The sequence below is a fragment of the Armigeres subalbatus genome, chromosome 2 (assembly GCF_024139115.2).
Source record: "Armigeres subalbatus isolate Guangzhou_Male chromosome 2, GZ_Asu_2, whole genome shotgun sequence".
In the NCBI taxonomy this organism is placed as follows: Eukaryota; Metazoa; Arthropoda; class Insecta; order Diptera; family Culicidae; genus Armigeres; species Armigeres subalbatus.
In genome coordinates, this window is record NC_085140.1 from 435,249,741 (window position 1) to 435,275,101 (window position 25,361).

A 25,361-nucleotide genomic window follows, 5' to 3' on the forward strand; every position below is an offset into this window, starting at 1 on the left:
CAATAGCTGTTCAATCTAAAGAGAAAACAGAATACACTAAATGAACCTTATCTCTTATTTTCGAATATTAGGAACTATAGGCTGACTATTGATTGCCCCTGACCATCGAGTTTCCATTGAATTCCCTGTGCATTGTTCATACACATAGTGTGCATTTATGTTAGCTGATCATGTTTTTTCCATCTCGTGTAATATCTTACAGAAGGACTCAAATAGAAAACAAAATAACCGTGCAAGAACAAACTAAGACAACACAAAATAAACCAGAATAGTAAAACCAGTATAGGTAAGCAAAAAACTGCCAATAAATAAGAATAGTAAAAAAAATCATTGATCATCCCGAAAAGGTAGCATTCGTACAAGCACGAAAGCTCAACTTAGTAAAGTCATATTTATAAGCTCACCACAGCCAATTTGAAGATTTCTGTGTCAACTAGGACAAAAAACTAACCATTCAGCAAGCATAACCTACGAATATGAGCTAATAGAATAACCCTCTGCGCACACCCCGTTCATTCACAATCACCCTGATAGAACAACTTTCACTACCCCGGAAGCCCATAACCTACCAACACATCTAGATAGAGGCATATTTGTACTTGTATTACCAATCAACACTCACATACTCACTTGTATACAATCAATCAACTGATATCGTACTGAGAATAATATTAGGAAAACGGCATTTGTCGCCTAATCGGTTTAAACAACTTACTACATTTATATATTCCAGAACTGTATTGTTTGAATATTGTTCCTCTTTTTGTACAACAACCAACGTCAGGCCGGGAAACAATGCTACGCCGTAACACACAACACTTATTGTATGAAAACCACTCTCTCTTCCTTGTGCAGATGCCAGATAGTCATTATATCAAAAACCCATACACTTTAACAACACCCTATGGAGTTTGGATAAAAATTGGGTATTCAATTCAACGGGCATTTGTCGTGACTCACATTGTACAGTTAGCAAAAAAAGATCGCCCAATATTACGCCGTTTAGATCAATCTCTCTTCATCTGTTTCCATTCGTCCTAGTTTGAATCGCACCCCGTCTGATATGTGTTAGTTTAATTGTGTCACACCTTAAAAAATCTCTCTTTTTTCGCTCACAGGCAATTTGTTTCTCACACGTTTCAAAACACTGTAAATTATTACACTGAAGAACAATAGCCCCATAGTATAGTATTTAAGTTTTTTTCCTGGATGGATGATAATATATCGCTCTTTCACAGCGCGATTAAATTCGACACTAACCAAAATAATGATGCTAATTCGCAAGTAATGGATCAAACAGAAAAAAACATGTGAAAATGAAACATAACAAATGGACTGTATTACTAGTAGAGCTAGCATGTAAACAAGTAAATATTTGTAGATAATAAAAAAATGGAAACAAAAAAACGCAAGTCACAAAACTGAAACTTCCAATATTGTGCAACACGCGAACCCTAGCTTAGTAAACGAAGATTGTAAAACCTAAAATAATTTTATTAGATTTATCAGTTTTTTTCGAATTCGTTCTCCACCTTCGCCGACGCCCACTATTTCCTAATTCCAAAAGGTCTCAAGATTATGAACACACAGAAATACTCAGCGAAAGTCACATTTTGGCGCATAACATACGCAACAAACGAAAAAAAAGTGTTCCCCGTTTTTTCCACCAACCAGACAACTCCCACAAAACAAAATCCGATGATAGCGAATACGACAGGAATCTAAATAAATATGTATAGGAGAAAGTAATTGTTGTGTAGAGAGATCACCCGCTAGGTAAAACCACCCCCACCCATATACACACACACCCAACAGAGCGTATAATGGTAAAAATGGCATACGTCACAAAATAACGCAAAATCATTCGCACTCACACAGCCGCAAAATAAGTAAAAAAAAAAAAATTCAAAACTTAAACAAAAAAATGCGCGTATGACGAGAGAGAGACATTATTAGTTAAGGCTATAAAACTAGCAGCAATTGATTGCAAGAATGTGAAATGATGATGATAAAAAAAACCTATATTGTAAGTGAAGCAAAAAAGTATGTATAGAGAAAAATATATGTCGGATGAAAACAGTAAAAAATCGTTGAAAAAAAATGCTCCTGTATTTCATGTTGGCAGTTGCCGTATCCGAAATTGTCCTTTTAGTTTTGAATCGATATGGTCACCGCTTGATGAAATTTCTTAGTTTTCTTGATTTACTCAATTTCAATTCGAGTTCGAATACGATGAAAAGTTTAATGATTATTATTTCACTGGGTAATCTAATTCCTGTAACAATCGTGGAGATGCAGAGGTAATTGGAAATCAGTCCCAGACTCCATCTGTAATGGTTTCTTGTGGAACTTTGATCGTTCGTAATGTCTGCTTCGATTAGAAGAAATCTGGAAGCAGGCTTTGAATCTAAAGGAGAATGAAAAAATCTCATTTAGGGGAAAGTGGGGCAAGATGGCCACCCTAAGAGGTAACCCTTGTAAAACAGTAAAACTCCTTCGTATTCTGTAGATTCGCCCCTGAAACACCTTTATTATGCCTTGTATTTGATATAAGCATAAGTTTTAGTATCCTTAAACTGGTTTAAAAAAAATGGTTATATGATGCTTATATTTGCTGAGTTTATTTAGAACGAGTGATACATTGCTCGCTTTGCTCGCCTCTTAGCCCTAGCTCTACGACAATAGCTAAATTTGTCTAAAGGGAATTTTTATGATTAAAAACCATCTCTGTTGTTTTAAATCATCTTTGATTCAAGTAGAAACGCATTTAAGGATTAGGCGATTCTTGTTCATAGAGGTTACTTTGTCCCTAATCTAGTTGGAACTACCGCCCCAAGCCGACATAATCCAAACTTTTATATCCAATCGATCATAATCACTGTAAATCTTACCGATTTATTAATATAGACAAGCTATAGCTATAAATAACCTTGGCAACTATCAACTTGTGCTGGAAAACGATTAATTTAAGCTTTGAACCTTAAATTATGCAACCACGAGATTATAAGAAAGTTCGAATTTCAACTAAACCATCTTATCGATATTTCTAAGACAAGTTAGGTTGTTGAAATGCGTTTTTCGCGCCGCTGTTCAAAATCTGTCACGCCGCTAATTTATAATTTCTCACACCGAAATATTTCCCGAGGAAATTATGAAGAGTTCCCGCAAAAATTCTTAAGCGTTTCCTGAGGAAGTTTCGAAGCGTTTCACGAGTAAATTTTGAAGCGATTCCTGAGGAAATGCCGAAGCGGTTCTCAAAAAAATTTCAAAACGTTTTTCAAGGAAATTCCGATGAGATTTCCGTGAAAATTTCGAAGTGTTTCCCACGCAGTTTCGAAGCATATTTTGAGGAAATTTCAATGCTTTTTCCGAGGTAATTCCAAAGCGTTTCCAGAGGAAATTTAACCCAAAGAAAGTTTTGAAGTGTATCCCAAAAAAAAGTAAACGGTTCCCTATATGAAATTCCGAAGTATTGCCCGATGACATTTTGGAGCGTTTTCCGTGGAAATTCCGAAGCGTTTCCCGAAGAAATTCCAAAGAGTTTCGCGAGTTTCGAAGAGTTTTCCGAGGGAATTACGAAGCGTTTCCTTTAATAAAGAAACAAAAAAAAACGAAGCGTTTTATGAGAAAAATTTACTTTACGGCGTTTCTCGAGCAATTTTCGTAGCGTTTGCCGAGGAAATTCTGAAGCATCTCCTTAGAAAATGACGAAGCGTTTCCCGAGAAAATTTCAAAGTGTTTCGCGAAGAAATTCCGAAGTGATTTCCCAGGAAGTTTCGGAGCATTTTCTGTAGAAATTTTGAAGCGATAAAGTTCGAAGCGTTTCCTGGGGAAATTTCAAAGGGTTTACTTAGGAAGTTCCGAAGAGTTTTCCGAGGAAATTCCGAAGTGTTTCACGAGAAAATTTCGAATCGTTTCGCAAAGATCGGCACCATCGTATAACATTGGATTATAGTGAGGTTTCGGACCCGTGGTCTAAATCTGGCAACGATTATCCTTTCACTTGTAGATTCCCACTTCATAAGCGTAAAGTATGCCTGGGCGCTTAGTAGGAAGCCCATTTCGCGATGCTGGGGAGCGTGTTCACCTCATAAACCAGAGTATACCTAGCAGAATTTGTCCGGACGACATTCTGTGTTCTGCAAAGTTTGGTCAACGGTATTCACTCAATCTATGCGTTAGCGTTAGCGTTGTTACGGTATACTTCGTAGATTGGACACTAGTGATACTCATGTTTCTTATGGAATCCTTATCCAGATTGCTATCGGAAATCAAGGTGGGGAGTTACCCTTGATTCCAATCTAAGATAAAAATGGCATAAGCATGAGGATTACTACTCCCGGCCACGCCCATCTTTACCGTAACTAGGGATAGGAAAGGAAATGTTGATGTAGAACTTACTTAACGAGAGGCCCCCGACTTGGCGACGCCCTCATAAGTTCTATACGGAGTTGGTGGTTTGGTAGGGTAAGGTAGGTCATGGAGGTTTGCCTCAAGCTGGCAATTCGACCCACAGACTATGTTGTTTACCTGTTTTTATTTAAACTCTTGCCAGCCGGCTGTCGAAAGAGTATGCTAATATCAATTTTATTTACAGTTTATTCTTTAAATAATTTACAGACGATTTCTTAACCTCAATCTATCAACAAATATCCGTTGAACAAATCTAAATTTACCAAATTTGTACTTTCTGCTCAGTGAGCAAAACGATTCTTCTAGGTTCATCGAATACAAAAATCAAACCATGCCTTTTAAAGATAATTATACCACAGATAACAGATATTTAGGCTAGAACAAATTTAATTGAAAATCCTGTGTAAACTTTTGAATTGATATACGTTTGCCCACTACTGCCATCTACGCAACAGATTGCGGCAGTACATATGGACGCAGCTGATTAACAACCGTCGAACGCAGCCAATGCATTTGACAGCCGCATTCGGGCTGCGTTTTCAACAACAATGATTCTTGCGCCATCTCCAATCGATTGCCAAACGCGGTCAAAATTAAAAATATATTTGAATTAACGGTTGCGGATGTTTACACACGTATCGGATGCCAGCCTCAATATCTGTTATCTGTGATTATACTAAACATTTTACAAAGTTTTATTTCAAGTATTTTCGCGATTTCTGATATAAAATTCAATAGCAAACAATCAAACAAAATTAAAATATTCTAGCTAAATTCATTCATATCATTCATTCATTCATATTTCCTGTGGAGTTAAACAAAAACGGACGAAACGACAATTGATGTGTGTTTTCAAGAAAATAAATGTTTAAAGGAACAAAGCAGCTACAGGAGCATTCTCCTTGCGAATCAAAAGATTCAACGAGAACAATACAACGGAGAATAACAAATACAAGAGAAATACGCAAGAATAAAGCGAGAAATAATAAGAAAATAATAACTTAAAAAAACTTCTGCACGGCTGGTATAGAAAATCGAACGACGCCACCCACGCAACTAATCGAACATTCACTTAAACGACACGGGACCCCTGTTCGATCAACAGGATCGCCCTCAGAATCGAATCTTCTAACTTCAAACACCAATGATTTAAAAATCTGCGTACCTGAACCGGAAAGGCCAACAAATCACACACACACCCGTATCCGAACAGCTGATGGAAAACTAAAAAAATCACTTTTTCTACGCGAACCGAAAAAAAAATACACCGCCAAAAACGTGTCACATCGTAAAAATCGCTCGCACTAGGATCCCGGGGCCACAATCAGCCGAAATTAACAAAAAGCGTTGGATAGAATTCTTTTGGATAAAAAAAATTCAACGGTATTCACTCAATCTATGGATCTCAAACTTCATAAGACTTGCCTCATTGGCAAGTAGTGCCATTTTACCTTGCTGGGCTAGGATTACAAGCATTCCACGTTTCTATTCTTGTTTGTTGTTTCGCGCTAAGAGTGTTTGAGCATGAGCATGAGCATTATGATCTCACAATTCGTATTTGCTACTCCGTGATTGACTGAACTTGCGAAATTGTACAGAGAACACAATGAATGGGGCTTGAGATTAGCTATCCATTCTCAATGTACACGTTTCGGGAGCTCAAATATTTAAAGTCCATAACGGCGCCGGCCACGTCCTTGCGGTCATATAGGAATGGAAGGATTGTTAGTCCGACTTTCGTTGCTACTAGAGACCGAGTATACCTCTGCATCTCCACGATTGTCTTAGGATAGGATATCGTTTATATGGATTCACTTTGGTAAACGATGCGATCTATGGGATGGGAAATAATACTGATACGAGTTAAAAGTTAAAACATGGTCGCCTAGTGGGATATGGAAACTGGGGAGATTCACGTTTTGGACGACCGCACGGAAGCGTAGCACTCTGTACCAGTCTTCAAAAGTACCCTTGCCATTCGTTGCATTGATGCAAAATCCAAGGAGCAGGAGAATGAATACTCCCTATGTGTCAAGTGATCATTGCTTTGATGCACTTGCATCATTTTGTAAAATAATGCATCATTGATTTGAATCCTTTCATTGGATTCTAGGCAAAGGCAAACACGTGGTGCGTATTATTAGTAACCGGTTTGCTTTCCACTTCGTTGTTACGTCGAGAAGACGATTGTTGTTAGCAACTGGATATTTTGTCATATTTTGCTTCTGCAATAGGAAATTACATTTGAAACAAAATTAGAGGTCCGAGAACCAAAACTTAAATGAATTGGGTTGAGAAATTAATTACCCTACTTGTTTACATTATATGACTCTTAGCACATTATATTATATGACAATAGCATTAGGTTTCATCCAACAGATAGAATCGCCGAAATCGAAATTTCATTACGACGAGCTCTATAGATTTGGTGCTCGGAAGGTTGTTGTCTACATTTTTCGCTGCTGCTGTCAGTTAGAAGTTTTTTTTTTCGTCAAAATAAACAGTCCGTACCCTCAGAATTACCACCACCGACGAACCGACGTGTCACTCCATAGAAAATAATTCAAATTTGCTGCCCACGACGCCATGATGAAAAATCATCGAACACTACCGCCACCCTAATAATGGCTCGCGAAGTTGTCGTAGCTCACCCACCAACCTACGTGTATTAACATTGCAGCGGAGTTGCGTCTTAGCTCATTTGACAGGAGCGATCGCCTGAAAAAGCGAATGACCGTTAAAAAGTGTGAGACAATCAGAGAGCGCCAGTGACACGTCGGTTCGTCGGTGTTACGTGTGTCCTAACACTTGAATCATATCCATATAATAAAGTATAAAAAACGAAAAAGTTCGACGGGAGAATCAAACTTTCACTCAAGAGATTGACACAATTGAATATGACACCACTAGCCATATAACCACATAGCCACCTTTGAGTTCCATGCTTTCAAAGGGCAATTTGATGCTTCGATTTACGATTCGGTAGGTCATCGCCTGAAATGATTTGAATCAATGATGCGATATTTCCAATCAAGTGTGCAAAGGAGCAATTGAAAGCGAGAATGTAAATTTATTCCAATTTAAATCATTTTTTCAAAGCTTGCTTCTGCGAATTATTCTGAAAAGAGGATGCTCTTTGAAGACTGCTCTGTACTCACTTGGTCGATGGCTACAGCAAACTATTGGAAAAAAAAAACTATTGAAAAACGCGATAGATATTTTATTTCTTTCCCGACGACTAAAACACGCACTGCACTTACTTGTTCGATGGCTATACTCTTATTACCGGCCGCGCAATGCAGAACACAATATTTAGGCCGATCGCGCGATAGTTCTGCAGTCCGAAACAAGAGAAATCACGCACTGAACTGATTAGCATTATTACCGGCCGCGTTTGATAGTTGTATTTAGGCTGCGTTTTACACAGTAATGATCATCGCGCCATCTGCAAACAATTGCCAATCGCGTTTCAAATGTTCGATGCGTTTGAATCAACGGAATCAGCGGATATGTACACACGTATGGTATACCAGCCTAAGTATCTGTTATCTGTGGTGCTACTAAGTACGTACCCCTTCACTGGCGGGCAATTGTCATTGGAAGACTCGTGGAAGCGTGAGTATTGGAACTTAAGGATTCTTCCGAAGCAGTATACTATGATTTTAAAATTGGTGATTATACTAGTATGAATACCTTCTTCTTAGGCATAGATTGGCGCATCATCATCGACCAGGATATTAATTCTTCAATAATTGCATTTGGCAATATAGTTTTGTATGCCATCGACCAATTCATTCCGAAGCGTTCCCGCAAGTCTCCGCCAAACCCACCTTGGAGTAATAAAAGTCTGAAGCCTTTTAAAAGATTAAAACGATCTGCTCTTCGAAATTACTCGAAGTTCAAATCTCGCCATTACAAACAAATTTACAAATCTACCTCTTGGCAAACTCCCGTTACAAACGTTTGAACAAAGGGCTATTTTCCGCTTACCAAAGAAAAGTTCAACTCAAACTTCGACATAATCCTAAAGGATTCTGAAATTAAGTCAATGACCAGCGAAAAGAATCTGGCCTACCTACCGTCATGTCTATGGGTGCCACTGAAAGTTCATCTACCGAAGGAATCTGTGATCTTTTCAAAAGTCATTTAGCAAGCGTTTATACTCAAGAAGCTCTGGATGCGGATCAAGTTCGTACAGCTGCTATCAACGTTCCTGTTCGTCCCCCAGTCGGTAATCATCCGTTCGTCAATGCTGAAATGGTTGAAAATATGTGTAGCTCAATCAAGGCCTCAACAAGCTCTGGACCCGATGGTATTCCTGCATTCGTTCTGAAGAAGTGCTCCGGAAGCTTATCAAAACCTCTCTCAACACTGTTCAACCTATCGCTTCAAAATGGGACATTCCCCGATCACTGGAAATACTCCTATCTTTTTCCTGTTTTTAAAAAAGGCAACAAACGAGAGCTCAGCAATTACCGTGGTATAGCCGCCTTGTGTGCAATTTCAAAGCTATTTGAAAAAGTAGTTTATAACTTCATGTGTCATAACTGTCGCGATTACATCTCTGAATATCAACATGGATACATCCCGAAGCACTCAATAAGTTGTTGTGAAACGACCTCTCCGTATCAAAAGGGGGATTAGTCGGTCCGGCTAGCAACAATAAACGCCACAAGACATAATTCAGTGTGCAAACATATGTTTATTTTGACCCATCCATACGATACCTCTTTCCTCTTCTACTTCCCTATTCTCCTGCTTACTGTGCATGCTCTTCTTCTTCTTCCTTCTTCCCTTCTCATCTTCTTAGTGTTATAACTCACGTCCGCCGCTCCCGTCTCTACCTCCCGCCTGCCAACAGCAAGAACAGTTCCCGTCGCGTGGGATTCAATGACCTTTGCTCTCCTCAAGAAGTAGGTGATCGATGTGCGCCTTGATCGCTGGAACGCTGTCCGCTGGAAAGGGGATTCGGGCTGGCCACGTCACGACTGCCAGATCCTCACGGGGTCAGATTCACTCTCACCGTCTTTTCCTTTCAGTTCCGTGTTTTCCGCGATTCTGATTCATTCAGATCCGCGTCTTGAGCGCGATCCCGCCGGCGCTTCTTCTTGGTCCGTCTTTCGGAGTGTTCGTTTTGCGGCTTCTGCCTCACAGGGGGTTGGTTGATCCCGGTCTTCACGCAGTACACTCAAACTGCAAAAAAAAACACAAAAGAAGAGCCCTGAGGCACGTTTCGGGTCAGAATGAATACGCCCAAAGATTGTTATTCGTTCTTACTTCCTGGGAAGGCTCTTCTCGTTCCCGAATGCGACAGAGACCAAGGAATTCAGTACCGGTAGCGAACCTGTGTCGAAGGTTTTTTCTTATTAAAAACTTGTTTTTAATTGCTTCTCGATGTTCCTTACCTTTCTGTGAACTTTTCGATTGGCAAACACTTGGTGTGACAAAACGTATTTGTCGCCACCGTTTGAGTCTGAATGCCACTCTCGAGGATCGTGAGTCGTTCTGACCGAAAAGCTGGACACTCGGGGATTTAAATTTCCACCTGCATGAATTGTCATGTTAGCACATTTCACTGGTATGTCTGCTAAAACTGCTTACCGGGTAAAATCCTTTCGTGAATTTTGTCCACAGCCTTCCCAGATTATCTGCTTCCGATTTTCTCGTGCCTCGTGTGAGATGGGCTGATTTCTGACGGTGGCAATTGTGACGATTCTCGGGTTTCTTGCCTTTTCAGCGGTCTTGTCAAGCCGATGAGTTTTACCAGCGGCACTGTCTTGCAGCCGCAAGAATCACACGCGAAACCGTTATTGGCGAGAATGACTGAGCTCCCGTTTTCGTTCACGAACTTTTATTTTCTTTGTTGGTTCCAATCGATGTTGCTTTTTTCCCCACAGCGGATGTTGCAACTGTCATGCTTGTGCGACAGGAAAATCTTCAACCGGTGCATCATTTTCAAGCTTGTACCTTTTGTACTTGCGGTTATTTACATTCAGGACAGTTTACACTGGGATGAATGATCGAACTTATTTGCACACTGGACGAAATTTAGTCAAAATAAAGCAAAATCAACAAAGTACCAACTTGACCGTCTACACATCGTTCATCATTCGAGCTCTGCAGAAAAGACAACAAGTGAATTCAAATTATACTGATTTCTCCGCAGCATTCGATAAAATCAACCACAAGATTGCTATTGCTAAGTTCGGATGTCTCGGTTTCTCTGGACCTTTCCTCTGCTGGCTTGAATCTTATCCATCCGGTCGTGAAATGGCCATTAAGATTGGCGATTCCATCTCGACATACTTTCCCGCTACTTCAGGTGTACCACAGCGTAGCCACCTAGGGCCGTTAATTTTCCTAGTTTATCTCAACGACGTTCACCAGCTTATAAGATCATTTAAGTTGTCCTTTGCCGACGATTTCAAACTTTACTGGATTGTTAATAACGCTTCTGATGCCTATTTCTTGTAAACTTAGATTGACGTGTTCATCGATTGGTGTGAGATAAACCGTATGGTACTTAATGCTGACAAATGTTCAGTGATCTTATTCTCGCGCAAACGCTCCTCGATTGACTACTGCTACAAAATTGGAACAACGAATCTTAAAAAAGAACGCGTCGTTAAGGATCTAGGCGTACTATTAGATTCAATCTATCTTTCAACGATCATGTCGCATCCGTATCCTCCAAAGCTTCTAAGATGCTTGGTTTCATTTTCCGCATATCTAAAGACTTCAAGAATATCCATTGTTTGAAAGCACTGTATTGTTCCTTGGTAAGATCGATTCTAGAATTCTCTTCTGTTGTTTGGGCACCGTTTTACCAAAACAGTATATTGCGTATCGGGGCAATCCAACGCAAATTTGTTCGTTTCGCGTTACGGCATCTCCACTGGCATGATCCAAACAACCTACCTAGTTACCGATGACCGCTGTAAGCTCATTGGATTAGAGTTGTTGAGCGAGCGTCGGGATATATCCAGGGCTTTATTTATTTCCGACTTTCTTTAATCAAGAATTGATTCCTCCTATTTGCTCTCTCTTTTGAACCTTAATGCGCCCCGTCGTCAGCTTAGGTTCAGTTCTTTTTTGTTCCTCCAGGGTGCTCGTACAAATTATGGACATAACGAACCATTCACTTGTATGAGCCGTATCTTCAATCAATGTGGTACTGAATTTGACTTTCACCTTTCTCGTCCCAATCTTCGGAAAAAGTTTTGCCGAATACTTGCCGCTTCTAACACAAACACCCTTTGATAGATAGTTAGTCAGGATAGACATTAAGTATTCTTTAATTGTAAAATTGTAATAGTCTTAAGAAATATTGTATCTGTTGGAAATTGTAATTTCTGTTGATATAAAAGAAGAGGAGGTTTTGCGCCTGCTTGAGGAAGGGATTTTGCTCTACTCAAGCGGACTTTTCTCTGCTCCAAATAAAGAACTTGTGATGATCAGAGCTAAGTTAGGCGCTTTTTCCCGGATGTCAACTCACCATGTCGTAACGCATTAGTCTTATCTATTATTAATGCACAAAAATGATGATGTTATTTGTTTATATTTATAAAAAACTAACAATCAACATAAAATGTTTCAAAAACACCTGAAAAAAGTATTTGCGGATTAGCTTATTACTCCAGTAGATAGAAGAGAACTAGTCTTAAAAACAAATTTTTGATATGTATGTACAAACAAATTTTTAACCAGCCATGTTCTATGCTGTACCGATATGGACTAGTTACTAGTTACTAGTTACCAGAAAGAAGGCATTTCAGAAGATTCAAAATAAAATGTTGCCTCCCTGGTATACTGCCGTGAATCGCATGTTTGTTCCATATGAATAGGAAACCCAGCAAAGATGTTTGGCAGTAAAGTACCAATGAGCTTCATAGAATTCCTAATATTGAGACATTGCAACAAATGTCCAATACAATGATTTCCATTTTTAGTCAAAAACAGTTGCAATCTTATATTGCAACGATAAGCTTTTTGAACCCTTAGTATGTATTAATTAAGTTAAGTTTAAGTTAAAAACTCTGTAATTCCTATTATGGTTCAATTCAACCTGTGGAAAAATCTTTACTGCCTGTGGCAATTGTAATAAATTAATTAATAATAACTAAAAAATGTATCATAGAAAATAAGGATGTAGTGGTAATTAAGCACGGAACACTTAGTTTAAGAGATGAATGCATGTATTAGATTATTAGCAAATAAAATGAGTTAAAAAACAAAATACATATTTGCAACCCCATATAAACTTTTCACCGAAAGTTTATCCCATGCACCGAAAATCTGAAAGGAACAGCCATCTAAAAGCTTCTTTTACGAGAAAGCTTTTAGATGGGTGCGTTTCCAATGCATACCTATACGTGCCTATACCTACTTACGCTTCCACCAAACCCACAGTAAAGCCACAACAAGTTTGTAATAAGAAGGAATGCGGTGATTGTACCTTGAAACCAAATTCATAAATTGTTCCGCTAATAACAAAAATCTACTCCTTCACTTATTTTTAGTCACAATGAAAATTTGACACTCTAACAATGTGGATCTTATTGCTAGTTTCAAATTATGAGTACGGCATGTTATGTTACATTCAAGTAATGAAAACCATTCTGTTTATTAATGATTTAATGTAAACGATGGCTGAAATGCCATGGTGATGTAATTTTTGATGTGCAGTATTTAACCTTTTAAAACAGAAATCCAAAATTGATGATTTATCTCAAAATTAGTTTTTTTGGGATTTTTTTTAAAGAAATTGGATCTTTGTGGGGTAAAACGGACATGTTCTTGTGTGGGTGATAAACCGAAACTTTATTTTGATAAGTTTGTATTGTTTTCCAAATACCAAGCATTCATTAGAAAATTTCCGACTTTCGTTCAGACCAAGGGTATTTTTTAGCGATTTGCAGTGATGTAACATGCTTTTTTTTAGTAAAATCATTGTAAGTTACCAATATATCAATTATTGTCAAACATTTTTAATTTCGAGAGCATTTTATAGATGCCGCTAACCGCAAAGTCGAGTACATCTGTATATGGGCCTCCATATACGATATGCTCGACTTGCGGTTAGCGGCAGCTTAGCCTTAGCTAGAGTGTGCGCCGCGACGCATTTTGCATCCGGCGCGGCATTTCAAATTTTCACGCCGCTGATCTATAGTTTTCCCGCCGATTCAAATTTTCAGTGGAAACTCCAAACTTCAGAGCAATTTCGTATAATTTCCTAATAGATCTCTACAACATCATTTGAGACTCCAGAGAATTTTTCTGAAGATACAATTATTTATTTCCATGAAAATCCATACAATATCTTGTTGAATTTTGAAAAGCTCTCCGTAAAAACTAGGCAGAAGGAGTTCCGTTGAATTTCAAAAAATCTAATTGAAATTTAATTTTGAACGAAAAAGTCGTTCGTCAAGCTACAAGGCTGAAAGTTGTTAGGTTGAATATTTGTTTAACAAAAGACTATTTGGTAGAAGCTTTTCCGAGCAAATTGATAACTTTTTAATGTTGTGAAATCATCGATTATGTTTACTTAATTTGATATCTTTATGGTCGTTTAAACGGTTCAAATAACAAAACGTAATAGCAGAAATATCTTACTGTGACATTCAATTATAAACTATTCCTGCTGTCGATGAGGGCAAATTGAAAACTAATTTTGATATTGGTTTCCGATAACAAAATAAGTACACGTTTGATGTCATATCATTCAAATTAGTAATGTACAGCAAAATGAGATCAAAATAGTAATCAATCATGATGATTTATACATGTTTGATAAATTATGACTCAATTTGATGTCCAAATCACAATATTTTTCTATATGATCTTATTTGTTTCAGACTACGTTAGGATATCTAGCCTAAAGTTATTTGGCTGAGAATGTCATTTGGCGAACAGTTCCTTTGGCTGAAAAAATCGTGAATATGTCCTTCGGCCGAAATATCGTTTTGGTCGAAAAGGACATTCGGACGAAAGTGTTTTCAGCTGAATTGGTCATTTTGATATTTTCAAGACAATAACGGGAGAATCTTTTGAATTTCGCCTCAAAATTTTAATGAAAGATCTCAGTTTTCCAGAATATTTATTTGAAAATTGTTCTCAGAATTTCCACGGAAACTACTTTCAAGTATCGAGAACTCTTTGGAATTGCCAAGAGGAGCTCTTTGGATTACCAAGGAAAGTTGTTTGGAATTTACATGAGAATCTCTTCAAGGTTTTCACGGAGTTCCCAAATTTCTATAGGAAAATATTCGGAATATACACGGAATGTTTCTATTGAGTTTCTGGTGAGTATTTTTTGAAATTCACATAGAAAATTGAAATCCAATAATTTCGAATTCGTTAAGACATTTTGAACAATCCTCCATGGAAATTCTAATGAAGTTTCCGTTAAACTTACGGACAATTTCTCGTAAACTTGAGATTTTTCTTGAAAACTCCTTGAGTCTCCCAGTTAAGAATTTACTGTCTTATTGTTGGCCATGCCAAACTAGACGTCTTTATTATTCTAGACTGAGAAAGCCAACGGTTAAACACCCATTTTACCAAAAGCACTCTCCTACAATTATCAAGAATTTCTGGTGAAAAATTCAAAGAATACTCAACAAGAACTTTCTAAATTTCTAAAGTTTTTCCTATAAGTTAAAACAAAACACAAAACACAAATAAACAAAACAAGTTTCTCATGTAAATTGTGACGATTTTCTGCTGAAACTCCAAACAATTTTATTTGGAATTACAAAGACCTTCTCTAGGTAATTCAAAGATTGCTCGAAAATGTTTTCCAAATTTTGGAAAAACTTAAGATTTTCTGGAGAAGTTCATTAGTTTTCATGCGAAATTCAAAAGATTCTTCTTTTTATTTCTTGAAAATATTCCGAAAAAAAGCAAGAAAAAAAATCTTAGAAAAACGCAATGAAAAAATCGCCACGCTGATTCACGCCGCCGCCGACGCCGGCCAAAATTTTGACAAACGCCGCCGCCGACGAATATCGGACACCTTTACTTGGGTGGTCAAGCTATGGTTTGGGAAGCATTGTTTGCAACTGGCACAAAAATCTTCGTTTATCCATAGTATACTGTCCTATAACTGTCGTTCCAGAATACGGACCTGACGAGCTCAGTTGTCTATAGTGACTACCGAATTTGCCTATCATTAGCATTAGCTTTGTTACGGTCACAGGAATGTCACAGGAGTTACGTTGTTGGTAAGGAAGGGTAAGGATAAAAGTAACATAGGTCTGGATTCACATTGGTATGTGATATGATCTATGAAACTGTGGACAATAAATTTACAGACACTACTACAACATAGATAGAATTATTAACACAGTTTTAATTAGTATAGAAACAACATTAGCTTCTTTCTTGTTCTGGCATTACACCACAGACCAGGTGTTCGCCATTCAAGATACTGCAGAAATCCGCGAATACACGTGCCACATCATCTATATTCATCGACTAAAGCCGCATATGAAACAATCGATCGAGACCAGCTATGGCGGCTAATGCGACCGGATTTCGGATAAACGACACGGTTGATCAAAGTGACGATGGATCGGGTGATTGCGTAGTTCGAGTTTCAGGGGCATTCTCGAGTCCCTTCGAAACGCGCGAGGTTGCGACTAGGTGATGGTCTTTCGTGTCTGCTATTCAACATCGCTTTGGAAGGATAATACGAAGAGCAGGGATTAACACGAGTGGTACGATTTTCAATAAGTCCGTCCAGCTATTTGGCTTCGCACGACGCAGATTTATGGCAGTAACTTTGAGAAGATGGAGAAGCCTACATCAGACTGAAGAGGAAGCCAAGCGGATCGACTAGTCATTAACGTCGAAGACAAAGTACATGATAGGAAGAGGTTCAAGAAGACAATGTGAACCACCCACCGCGAGTTGCATCGGTGGTAGCGCAATCGGTGGTAGAAGAATTTGAGCAGGCTCACTGGTGACTGCCAGAATGATACCAGCAGAGAATTCGGAGACGCATGAGTGGCTGGAAATCGTACGTCTTTGGACTCCGCAAGACGCTCCGATCGAATAGAGTTCGCCGCCGTACCAAACTGACAATCTACAAACGCTATTAGACCGGTAGTCCTCTACGGACACGAGACCTGGACGATGCTCGTGGAGGATCAACGCGCACTGGGAGTTTACGAAAGAAAAGTGCTGCGTACCATCTGCAGATGGCGAACGGTACGTGGAACCACGAATGAACCACGAGTTACATCAGCTGTTGGGAGAACCATCCATCGTTCACACCATGAAAATCGGACGACTGCGGTGGGCCGGGCACGTAGCCAGAATGTCGGACAGTAACCCGGTGAAAATGGTTCTCGACAACTTCCGACAGGCACAAGAAGGCGAGGTGCGCAGCGGGCAAGGTGGATCGATTGGGTGATGACTTGCGGACCCTCCGTAGACTGCGTGGTTGGCGACGTGTAGCCATGGACCGAGCCGAATGGAGAAGACTCTTATATACTGCACAGGCCACTTCGGCTTTAGTCTGAAATAATAATAAAATAATTATATTAATAATAATTGTTCTAGCATTGCTAGAACTTATGATAGATATCATAGTTTGATTACAGCTTACACTACGTAAGAAATATAAAGCGGAGAGGAAGAAACATTAAACAAATGAAATAATAGGAAAATACCTATTCTTGGCAGTCTAAGACATTCGCCAAATTGAATGATAAAAATAATGAATAATTACACTAAAACACAGGTATAGTTCAACTGGTATACATTTGTATGCTCTTCCTTTGATGATTTTTCACTTAATATAATATCTTTTACCACAAACTTAGTAAATTTAATATAAATAACAGGTCAAAGTTTCTTCTATTGGCATAGCAATTTCTATTATAGCAATGATTGCTCCTTCAGCAACTAGACATGGAAGTAGAAATAACAATGTATTGGTGCCAGATGCTGTTGTTTATATCCTCTAGTAGTAAAATTCATTCATAATAATCAGCGCTCATCTCGCTTCACTCAATTTTGGAAGAATTTTTTATTAATTATCAAAACTGGCTTAAAACAAAACGAATTTTAGCCTCAATTTTATGTCATGTGGAAGATAGCAAAAACATTTAAACACATTGTAAAACAAATTTTACCCCTTATGCAGCTAAACAAAAACAAACGTGAATGCAGATAGGGTACCCGTGTACCCGATATTGACAATTTCATAACTTTTACCATTTTAACCTATTTGAATAATGTTGGCCATTTTGGAAAAGGAACTTACATACCTTTCGTCCGCCAAGATTTACATCTTTTGTCTTTGAGATGCCTTAGAGTCTTCACGCGTAAGCAAAAGTCTATCAACCAGTTTCAAATATGCTCTTTACAGTCCTTAGATTAGAAGGTCCTTACATGATATGTTTGTTTCATCAAAATAATCATGGGGGTTGTGTACAACGACGTAAACTATGTAAAACCAAATCTATACACATAAGATTGAGCTGGAGCCACATCATTCGTACACTACGTTTCACAGTTGAATAATTGATAATACCCTAAAAGTAGGCAATTATTTATGGTTGAAATGCTGCTATGTAAGACAGGAATAGTTATGATTTTTTGATGAGCTTGGAAAGTATTAAAGTTGCAAAAGGAAAACGGTTCTGTCAGCACATAAGGCTTAAAATACTACGGTTTGGCTATCACTTTTGATTCATGGTCTGAGTAAAAATCTGAATAGAAGCATTTGAATCATTTGTTTGAGAAACTGCATAAGTCAATTTTACACAATTTCGAGAAAACAACAAAAAACTGTTTTTGAACAAATTAGCACCAAATCTTTCGATTTCTTCGATACAGATCAATAGTTTTCGGGAAAACTCACACCCTGGGACACTTCAATTAAAAGCAGTACTCCACAATTGCTCTTCAAAGTGCGTGGACATTAGTTTCTCAAACAAACGAAACAAATTTCATACATTCCTGAACAAAATTTTTTTCGAATTTTTGCCAGAATACGTATTTTGGACGAGGATTCAGAATATATAAAAATCTCATTTTGGCCAAAAATGTTACAAATGCAGTTTCTCAAACAAACGGTTCATTTGTATTCTAACACTTTTTTAAAATAAATGCCAACGCCGGATATTTTGTTCGTAGTTTTGCTAAAATCAAATCACATGGAATTGTGAGTGGTATTTTTTTAGCGTGTGTTTGATATGCTCAACATTCTCTGCTCTATTCGAAGTGCGCTGCTGTCAAAGAAAACGAACAGTCCGATTTTATTTAGTGAAACATAGAGCAAATATTGGATAAATTTGCTATTTGTTGTGATAATCAAGTGGTAATAAAGTGTAAAAAGTGGTTTACATCCTAATTTGTCGTATCATACACGATAAAGAGAAGAAACAGGGATCCAAAAAAGTAAGTAACATTTGCTTTTCGTCTCTCTTTCTTGGCAATACAATAATGAAGGATTTCGTGTGTGCAAATTTGTTTCATGATTAATTCGTCAAATCTTCTACTTTTACACAAACAACTTATTCAAATGAAAGCCTAGACTTGTGTGTGATTGAATCAAATTTATGTTTCATAATAGTGTGTTTGCTGGAAAACGCAAATATTTTTGAGGGTGCCAACAAATGTCGCACCCTGCCAAAGCCGTATTCTACCCTATATGAAACATGTAGAGTATTGGGTTCATTACCAATAACATGTTCCCTTCCCATATCAATCATACATATTTGTAAAATAGGCGATGTAGTCGCAATATGTTCGTTTTATTGAAACGAAAAAGAGATAATGGTTTCCATTTAGCCTTGCAGTAAAATGCTTGGGATAACCATTCCGTAGATTGCAAGTTCGATTGTCGATCCCGGTTTAGCATGTTTTCGGTGGATAAATTCTCGACACCCTGAATAAATGTATCTTGTGTGCAAGCACAATGCATATACCAATAATTTGAAAAACATGCAAGCTCTAGTTGAAATGTAGAGCCATTTAGAGGAAATCAAAACAGTTTGAGCTCAACTCATTGTTGTTGATGGTGATTGATATGGTACATGAGATTAATTCAAGGACAGTAAACCTATCCACGGTGAAACATGAAACCGGAGAGAGATCGTGTAGAAATATTTTTATAAATATGTTCCAGTATTCTGTATGATCTATAATTATTAGCGGTTAAGATAAATGTGTAATTGTTTGACATTGTTGAGTAAAAATTTGACAAAATACATGCAGCGACATATCTCGGGTACTTATTCAAAAGGACGTATGTGATTTTGTAAACAAAGATTCATACGTCGATTTGTCCAATCTGATGGTACTCCCACGCAAACCAACACTACGAACAGGTAGCCGAAACCTCCCCCACCTGTCAGGGTGATGGTTTGCGTGAGAGGTGGTAATCGACGTTCGAATCTTTGTTTCAAAATCACATACTCCTGATAAAGTACCGATATACATTTGTGTATTTTATTGTGTGTATTTGTTGAAAAATAATGACAGCTAATACAAAAACTGATACCTTCAAACATCAGATGATATCAAAATGTATCAATATCTACAACTATCTCAATTCCCAATGAAGTGTGTGTTACAGATCTTGCTAATTATTCCATAAGCACTTCACTGTTCAAAGCCACAGAAGATTTCTTTTGATTGACTGTACCTACGAATCGACTAATTGAAAGGCTATGGAATTTATTGGCGTGATGTGGAGATGAATACAGAGAAAGACTTTAGTTGTGGTAGAAGCAAAAACAAGTAAACAGAAAAGAACTCCTATTTGATACGAAAATTATTTCAAGATTTTGGTGGAATCTGCACTAGTCCACCCCACCACCCACTACCCCCGACAGACCGCACCCCGACCCCAACAGCGGGGCCGCCTCCAGCGTCCACTAGACTCGACTTCGTACTTCAAGTCAGATCAACAAGACACTGAAGACGCCCCTGCAGAGGCCGAAACACGCATCCGCCAAACGCACAATAAAGTAGCGGAACCAAATGGAAAACGCTCGTCCTATGACCTCTTTGATCCCACCACCCTCTACCTACTTACCCCTATCCTCTAGAGTTTACAAAGGAAAAACAACATGAAACACGCTCACCAAATTAATCTTTCGCCTAAAGTTCGAAGCCTGCAGGAACAGCACTCAAATATCTAGTTCACCATTTGTATTTAAAACACACACACGCTTCAGGTTTCATACATTTCGCGATCGTAATTAATATCCACGAAATCCACTAAACACAATGAAAAAAATCACTATCAATAGAATACAGCTCATTCACCACCCCTGAATCTACAAAATGCCGAAAACGAAGACAAACCGACGCGAAAACAAAATTAGCGTGCGTCCACAACCATACACTTGGTCTCTCAAGGGAGTAGCGTGGAAAAAAGTAGAACAATATGAATTATAATGCCTGAATCGTGGAAATAGAATGTTCCTGTTGGAATGTAGAGCCATAGAAAAGGAAAATGAGTAGTGTCATACTACAAGTTCGACATTACTCACATGCCCACAACCGAAAATATTGTTCTATCATTTATTTACCATTTGGGAAAATCATTTCTGCACTATCAATATTTCCACTCTCTCTATTTACAGAATTCATTTGAGTTCGATTTAAAGTTGGAAAGCTGTGTTTTCTGCTTGAAAATCCTTCATATTTATCATTAGGCGTACAACGTCCATACACCACCACTGCTGGGGAGCTTTCACATTCATCACATCCCTTACCGGAGAGCTTTCCTCTCACAGCATCGTCTACACGCTTAAAAGTAAATTACATCACATGAATAATTTTCACACATTGATGATGACACGAGAATAGCAATCTGTGAAAATTATGTAGAACATGCACAGTCTGTAATGCTCTTTTATTCTTTTAATATGTGGAAACTTTGCTTCGAACTGTCAGTCTTTGATCGCCATGATGGCTTGCTCCCATGCATCGCAACGAAAATTATTTTCTGGGATTTCGTCATGTTTCGATACGATACAACTAAAATGTGCGACTATAAACATCGCACTTTAGTTTGGTCATATCGAAACAATAGGACTCCTCTGAAATAGTATAAAATGTTGCGATAATTTTCAATTTACATGAAAAATATAATTGAGGATTAGGTCCGTTTCCGAGCTCTCTCACTGTGTGAAATCAACTCATCGAAATCGTTAATCGTCATTACACTAAAATGAGTAACATAGTTACTCATAATATGTATTATTCAGTTAGGCCCGTTTTGTGTGAACGACACAAAGTATCGAATTTGTATGACATTCGATCGATGTCATAAGTGCTGTAGCTATTAGAAACCAGATCGACATCAGTTCGTGTTAAGCGACATGCGATACACGCTGTTGAGAGTATATACGCGCGGTCGGTTTTTCGAACGCCGCTAAGCGGCGCAACAAAGGCAACATCAACACCGGCGGACCGGCCCCATTCAGTTCTCGTAGTACGTCGTCTTGTTGGATCGTCTGTTGTCGTGTGCGTTGCGCCTGTTACGCTCAGAAGAGCAGCTCAGAAGAGACGTGTGTTCCGCGGAACGGTCGGTCGGTCGTCATCGCCGCCTTCTTACCACCGCACAGGGCAGCTTAGAGCAGCGCAGTCCAGTTTTCTCGCCGCTTTTGTTTCCATCCGTTCTTGTGTGGCTGTGTGGTGCTCCTCGATCGATCAATCGGTGCTTGTTTTTGCTTAGATCTTTCTCAAGTTCTTTGCGCGGAACGTTCGGTGATGATGGAAGTCGATCTTTTCTAGAAGCAGAAGAAGCCATCGCGCGACAATAACATACCTGTGGATGGTTGTGCACGGGAAGAGGCACGGAATCAAGTGAATGAAGAAGCCATCTAGCCAGGTTTCACGAAGATGTGCAGACGTGTTGGTTGGTTGTGATCGTTGTTCTGGAGAAGTGCCCTGTGTGGTGAAGAATTCGAATAAACTGTGTTGCAAAACTGAAGAATGAAATTCGCGATCGCGAGTATAATGGATCTTGTTTGCGTGCGTGTGTTTGTGCGCGCATAGAAGTGCAGGTGGCAGTGAACCTAGCAGAAGAACCTATGGTCCGAGGGCTGGTGATCGGACTTGATCGCGCTGAAAGTTCGGAACCTCTTATCGTTTCGCAGTGACAACTGAAAAGTACCGATTGTGTGTTTTTGGGGTTGTCAGATCGACCGAATTGATTCACTTGCAGACATCGTGTGGTGATCGAGTGTTGTAGGTGCGCTGTGAAGGAATGTGAATCATACGTCGGGCAGTCTGTGGAGAGGTGGACAAATTTTGCAATTCCATCATTTGGCCGGCACAGTTTATTGTTGTTAAGGGTTGTTTTGTTCCACATTCTGTTTTGCTATAACATAAATACAAAACTATACATCGCAAGTGTCGAACACAGGTATTTACGTACATATCGCTGGGGCGAAAGCCGGTGTAAAAAAGAAAAAAACAAAATAAAGGAAACCCATCGAACCATCACCAAGAATGTAGCAGGCAGCCAACCCAAGTTGTGACCATATGTGCACTGCAGTAGCTTCGAATTAGTCTCGATCTATTGGAATATTCAGCCGGGGTGTAAGGTGTTTTGTAAATATGCTTGCATATCGATAATTTGAGTGTACGTAGTGTGAACAGTGGCGGCAGCGATCGTGCATTTGAAGAGGTGTGAAGATATGCTCCAAACAGTTTGATTGGAAGCTATTCGGATGGATGAATGTTTTCACTTGGCTAAATTGAGTGGCAAAGTGAATGGTATCGATCGAGTGGGCCAGCCGTGGATTGTTTTGAAAACATACAAACCAAGCGAGAAGAATCCACAGTGGACTTACTCGTTGGAAGCGGATTGGCTCAACCTTGCGGAACGAAAGTGTAAGTTTGCGTTCCAGTTTGGTTTACGTAAGGTTCTATCTGTTGAAAATGCAAAACCACACATAGGTACTTACTTTGAGCTTGGTTCTCTGATTTCACCCTGTAGATGATGCAAGGTCAAGCTGGGTCTTCGTTTTTATTCGATTACGTTTTCCTTCGTCTATGTCAGGATCTTGAGATTATTTCTCGGGTTATGTGACTTGGTTTTATAGTTTGGTTTGAAATGTATGAAAATCAATATTCAAAAAAGGTTGAATATTAAAATTGATATCATATTAGATAGTAAACAGAAATAAAGATATAGAATTGTTATTTTAATTCGAGTTAGCTTTCTTGAACTCTACATGATATTATAATTTGACATTTTCCAACTTCCCCTCTAATTGATCAACTTTAATGTATACAAAACAGCAGCTGGTCCCAAGGCGAATCGATTAGAGAATCTTGTAAATCGTCTATCCGCGAGAGTTATATTGCCTGACCTGTGCGCCACCGCGCCAGGCCCCGCCGCCGTGGTTTTACTCGCGCCGCCGCCGCGACGATTTTGGGTCGGGCGCCGCCGATCATAATTTAACGCCGTGAGTAATCGCAATAAAAATCAATTAACAAGTCGAGTCGAGCCAAGCACGAGATTCAGTGTCTCGCCTAATAATTGAGATCGAAATACGTATCTGTGAAGAAATACAGTGTGTAGAGTTAATTTGAATAGTACTAACTAGTCTTATGGAAGTCAAAATTCAATTTCAAATCTACCTCAAACGATGGTGTCCCTAAGTCAGACATACATTGTCTTGGTATTAATTAACCGTTGGTTGATTAGTTTGAGAGTTTGAATGAGGATTTATCTAGTATAATAACACATAAATTTTAAACTGCTTTGGAATGCTTAAGCCAGGCCTCATTGTCGGCACCTAAACTTGTGGTGACTCGAAAAATGGATTTGTTGTGAGCCTGGATACATGCCCAAAGCGTCCCCATTCTTAAAGGATCTGGCATTGGTGCAGGAAAATTATGCAGTTAAGAAATTTAGTTGCACATTAGTTATTTGACATTTTTTATTTATTTAAATCAACTTATTTAATCAGTTTTCTTTGTTTTAAGATTTGTGCTATTAGGATAGTTGCTTATAAGGCAAACTGATTTAGCAAATAATTAAATCCAACTGTTAATGATTTACGATTTTTTGTTCTGACTCCAGTAAGTAATTCATATTTTGAAATCAATTTCTGACACAAAACCACTTGCTGAGCATCACAAAGCAAATATGCTGAGCAAATATTACGAGCATCAGTTTAAACACGCTCAGACGTAACCAGAACTGGGGTGTTGTCGCCTCGCTGAATAGTATTTAATCAAATTATCTAGTTAAAACGTCAGGTATTTTCAAACATAACGAAATTTAATTTTATTTTTTGTCTTGAAATTATTTAATACTGTATATAGAAGCTTTATTGTGAAATTCCTGAATTTCAGGGAATATTCGAAGAAGTATCGTTCAAACATTCATTTATAGATTCCTTCGATAAATACTCAGGTATTCGGAAATAAATCAAGAAATTTTTGATAATTCCTTCAGATATTCTTCCGAAAAGTTCCTTTTAAATAGCCTTAGAAGATTATTTTAGGAATTCTTCCTATTTTTCTGGTATTCCTTCGAAATTCTACAAAATTTCTCCGAAAATTCCTCAAAATTTTCATTACAGTTCTTCAGAAAATCCTTTACGAACTTCTTTCGGAGAGGAATGCTTTAGGTTTTTTCCACGAATTCCTACAATCTCCTTCGGAGACTCGAATTCTAGGAATTGCTTTAAATTTCATTCGTTCTTTAAGAATTTCTTCGAATTTTGTTGAGAATTTTTCGAAAATTTTCCTTTGAAATTGTTTCGGCATTTATTTCATGAATCGCTGGAAAAGTTTTTCTAGATATTCATAAGGAATTAATTCAAATTTTGCCTAGGAATTTCTTCAGAACTTCTTCAGCCTCCAACAAAATTTCTTGAATTCTTCGGTACTTCCTCAAGATTTCTTCAAAATGCCTTCATCTTGCCTAAAGTCTTTGTTTGTTTGTTGTTTGTTCTAAAATT

General features: G+C 38.4%; 2 long non-coding RNA genes across 2 annotated transcripts in view; both read right to left on the reverse strand.

Annotated features, from left to right (window-relative positions):
- Positions 1-934: 934 nt before the first annotated feature.
- Positions 935-25,361, reverse strand: part of LOC134213600 (uncharacterized) — a 108,605-nt gene continuing 84,178 nt past the window's right edge. Inside the window, exon 2 of the long non-coding RNA XR_009979488.1 lies at positions 935-1,482. This is a non-coding gene — a long non-coding RNA (uncharacterized LOC134213600). The remainder of the gene's footprint in view (positions 1,483-25,361) is intronic.
- On the reverse strand, positions 9,109-10,296 carry LOC134218007 (uncharacterized). Its single transcript, XR_009981215.1, has 4 exons — positions 10,015-10,296; positions 9,819-9,958; positions 9,691-9,757; positions 9,109-9,634 (listed from the first exon to the last, which is right to left on the reverse strand). It is a non-coding gene; the product is annotated as an uncharacterized LOC134218007 (long non-coding RNA).